Here is a 5,000-nt window from a genome sequence, read left to right on the forward strand (position 1 = left end):
CCAAAATTCTCAATTGCTTCAAGAATATGAAGGCTGCCTATCGGCAGCAATAAGAGCAAATAACGAAATTAAGACCTGTGTTGGGTTGAGCATGCTCGTCGTTGTAGTGTATACCGAGTGGTGAAGAAATAGGACTATAGAGATCTGAAGGGTCCAAGTCCGCTTACTGGTAAATGCATAGTACCTTTACCATGTTGTAATGTTGAGACTGAATGGATAAGTGTATGAATACAGAAACCGATGGGATGATACGAAACATTAAGAAGATGTGTTTAGATGCGTAAGACAGAGCTTGGGGGAAGGTAAGCGTTTTCAGTCCTTGTTGGGGTTGATAGCTCCTTTAAACTAGGCAGCTAGAGTGCATATTCAACCTACAATTACAGTAGGTAAATTTAACCTACGTAAAAACGGATTCAACATGAGGACGGATTTTGCCGGCTCCCTTTACACTCTCGATGACTATCAGCCACACATCTTTGTCAAACACGTGAATGAAATATGGCCGAAAGTCATTGAAACTGTCAACACTAAAAATCGTTTCTTCTTTGGGCTACACTGTTCTTTTTTTAAGAACGTTTCGGGCTGAGATTAAACAATTTTTTAAAAACATACGACAAAGATCATCGACCGCAACTCCATGAAAATTTACCGATACATTACTGACATTTCAACGTCATTTCACCGACACTTCATCGGCGTTCTGTCGTTAGCAGTCCAATATATCGGCAACAATTCAACCTACAGAAAAAATACACCGTGTGTGTAACTGGCTCTTGTTGACCTTTGTCGACTCCAAAAATTATTTCCCCTCAGGCAGAACGTCGATTAAGTGTCGGTGAAACGAGGGTGAAATGTCAGTAATGTATTCGTTAACTTTTCATGGAGTGGTGGTCCATGGTCTATATCGGTAGACCAGCAGTTTACTCTCGGTCGACAGTCAATCAACATGTCGATCGCGCGTCGGTCGAGTGTCAATCGAGTAACGATCGATATGTCGACCGATGCATTGGTCGATATGTCGATCGAGCTACCCTAAAAGATAATCTGCATGATCCAAATAAATCATGTACAACTGTCGTCTAATAGAACAATTAACTCAAATACTTAGGAATAAATAACGAAACCACTTGTGACAATGTGGTTTTCTTATCGTGCATGATACAATGAAGAGCAACTCAGTCAGTGACAATCGCACTTGGTAGACGACATAACTTTAATTAACGACATGAACGTTTTGAGGCTCAAATTGCAAAATATAAGAACCAGTTCAGTTGTAGAAGACGTTAAGGGTGTATGTTAAATGAACTAGTAAATCAATTTTTCGAATTTGCCAGCATCATGAGAATTTTCAACCGACTTTTTAAAGGTATTCGTATTATTTCCGCAAACGTTGAGGATTTTTAGATCTACAACGGCGACATCGACGAAAACGGCACCTTGAAAATATAACACTGCTCATTCGTAGATCTTTCGCGATGATCCCATCTCGTTCGAGTCGTACAGTGTTAGGGAAGTTTGGAACGAGCGGTTTCACAGTAAGAATGGAGAACAAGGGATTCGCATTTGTAGGCTCACGTTGACGTTAACTGAAACCTCAAATTGGGTGATTTTACCGAGGGTACCCAACGAGCAAATAAAGCAAAAAGTTTTTGAGAGAAATTAATTTCTAGGCTCATTGTAACTTATGAAGACTGTCTAATTTTATCACCTAGAAGAATTTGAGCTAAAAATTGAAGTGTCCGAACATTGTAGGGAACGATGTCTTCATTTCAGAATTTGCTAGCTGAAGCTTACCTTCTAAGGACTTCCAACCGAACCATTTGCTCATCCGAAACTGCTAGGTGACTTTTTTAAGGACGGTGCCTACTATTTTTCTTGCGCATACGTTCTGCGCATCTCCAAATACTCGGATTTCCTATCGATGATGCTTACTAATGCAGGGATATTTTTGCGCGGTTTAAAACTATGCAGAGAAAGTAGATCTTGGTAAGTACTCTTGGTATCCAAAAAGAAAATTGGAGGTAACCATGCGTTCTTTAGAGATAATTGAGCTTCAATTTGAGAAAGAACGCCATACATTTCTTTGTATTTTAGAGCTTTATACAAATATTGTGGGTCACCTCGCAGCTCTTACAAGGTCTCACCTGATTGGAGACCACCCTTGAGGTTTAACAAAAGAACAAATAACAGAAACAATGAACCCTAGGCCTAAAACAAAAGGGCTGCAACTCTATCCTCTAGGGTCCATTGTTTCTGTTATTTGTTCTTTTGTTAAACCTCAAAGGTGGTCTCCAATCAGGTGAGACCTTGTAGGAGCTGCGAGGCTACCGAATATTGTCCATGAATTATCTTTGAAAAAAGGCGTGGTTACCCCCAATTTTCTTTTTGGATTTTAATAACACTTGGAAATATCTACATTTCCTGCATAATCATAAATCGGGGTACCTTTGAATTAGTAGGCACCGTCCTTAAGTGCCATTTTAATTCCCTGATTGCGAATCTTTTGTCTTTTAGGTGATGTTTTGTATAAAAGAAATCTGTAGCTGTATGGCAACGTAGAACCGAAATTCTTAGAACAGTTTTACTCCCAAGTACATTTTTTTACTGAAGATTATCGTTGGATGCCCCTGATCTCACGTCGTTGTTACGAGCCAAAACGCGTGCCACACGTGCAGTACGATTGTTTTTCCTCTTTTAACCTATGACATTAGAGGTTGACTAACAGTAGAGTTATTTCCATAGAGTTATGTAGTAAAGTTAGAAATACAAAAAATACATAAAAATACATAAAAGCTAACTTAAGGCCTAATTAGGCCTAAACAAAAGTTTAGCTTTTATGAATGTTGGCTTCCAAAATCTTGAATTCAGGATTTTTTTGGAAACTTAACTCTAACTCTATGACTTAACTCTATGGAAATAACTCTAAGAATAGCAGTCCCCATGACATTACTGTTTTGTGGCCTTTTCGTCGAAGTCACCCTGATGTTAGGGACCTTCAGATTCTAGGACGAGGACGAGAACGAGTACGAGTTTTGACTGTTTGTTTTTAGCGAAAATACTAAGAAGATTTATAGCCCGTAAGATTAATCTTACTCTTTGTTAGCAGTATAGGTTTCTCAGTTATTCTTATTGCTGTTACCTGGGCCTTTTTGCTGATCGAAAAATGCCAAAACTGCTGCCGTGTTGTTGACTTGTTTTGACACGACGACATTTTTGCAAAACCTCGTACTAAAACGACGACGGTAACACGTTTTTCCCGCCAAAATGACGTTGGTTTGCGCGCGCTCAATGTTTTTCTACGAGAAAATTTGGTACTCGTAGTCGTTCTCGTCCTAGAATCTGAAGGTCCCTGTTATCTTCCACACTACGGTTTTCGTGAGAGTTTTATCCACATACGAAGTTCCTTCACGATGGAATTGTACACGCGAGAAGTAATTTCCCAGAACCGCCCGCACACTTCTTAGCTCATAATTTTCCAAACTAAGAACGCTTAAAGAATATGAAGTTTGCTTTCTAAGTTGCGTTTTAAACTCGGAAAATGGCAAATTCATTTCCGAGTTATTGGAGGGGAGCTGGCTGTTGTTCCATCCGTCAATCTCGTACCCAGAGTCCTCGGGCTTTTTGGTCAGCTGGTGAACGCCCGGAAAGACTCTAGGATAATGGGCTCCATTTTCCCAGAAAACGTGGGTCCCGGTCTTATTGCGCTTGCTTGAGAAACAGCAAAACAGAAAAGCAGAAAAGAGAAAACAGTAAACAGTAGAATGGCGGGTTGAAAGTGTTCGAGAAACAAACAAAAAAAAAAAAAAAATAGCCTTACACACCATATAAGAAACTGGAGAAATGATCATTGGCTGACTTCTGACGCTTTCGGTAAGTGTATTTTTAGTGTTTCAGCGTGCATTCCGTCGTGCAGCATACCATCGTGCAAGCAACACGATCGACAAACTTTTGTGGAAATATTTTATGTGTATCTGCTGACTACTGCATAGCGCTTGCGCAGTTATTGTCTTTGTGAGGCAACTATGAAGGGCAGTATGGAGGGCGAGAAACTTACACAATTTAAATACTTTTTGCTCGTTTGATAACATACACCTTTATTGAGTGCCAAATTACCAGACCGTATTTAATAACTAGGCCGCCACAAAGTTACAAAATTGATAATTCAGAACTGTACGAATATCATCTCATTTAACTGCCTTTTAAAATACGCCATAATCTGCAGGAGACTAGAATCAAACAATTCAAAGTATGCCTCTTTGGAGTTGGAATATGGACAACTAATAGTTTATTAAAGGAGATGGCGTGCAAAAACTGTACGTAAATTCTCAAAAGCGACGAAAATTTATCGTAGTGACGATAAAAATATCGCCGAACATCAAAATCGCCTTACTTCATAATTCTTGCAACCGGGAGAAAAAAATGTAACAGGGGATGGATGCTGTATCGTGAGTACTCTAGAATTATGTCTTCTAAAGTGAGAAATGGTACGGATCCTGTTAAATATGAGTTTCTGATTGAAAAAGGTCATACGATGCATATGAACACTGAACACTGAGTATAAGTAATACTCGATTTTCGCTTGCTGTGAAAAAGAAGTTGAAGTGAACTGGGAAATGATCAACGCGTCATGCCTCGGGAAGGGGAAAAGGAAAGAAAGAAGGGAAAGGGAAGGGAAAAAGAGAGGAAGAGCAAATGCATTGATCGCCCGCGCGAAAAACAAACCGATAATTCAAACCGCTCTCGTTCCCAGAGTCTTTGCGGCGGAGCAATTCACAATGGCGGACAAAGTTGTTGCATCATGTAATTAGGGTGAAATGTCCACAATCCTTCTCTTTGTGCCAACATCCAATCACAACCCAGTGCGATTCCTAAGGTGCTTTCATTTTGGGTGGAAAAACCGGGGAGAATTTTCTCCTTTAAAGGTGCAGAGCAAATTTCCTCAATCAAAATATGAAACGGGGGCAATTGTGTTCCTTTTGAGATTTCCTTTTCTGTTTTTC

Source organism: Montipora capricornis, chromosome 12, assembly GCF_036669925.1.
Source record: "Montipora capricornis isolate CH-2021 chromosome 12, ASM3666992v2, whole genome shotgun sequence".
NCBI classification, from domain to species: Eukaryota; Metazoa; Cnidaria; class Anthozoa; order Scleractinia; family Acroporidae; genus Montipora; species Montipora capricornis.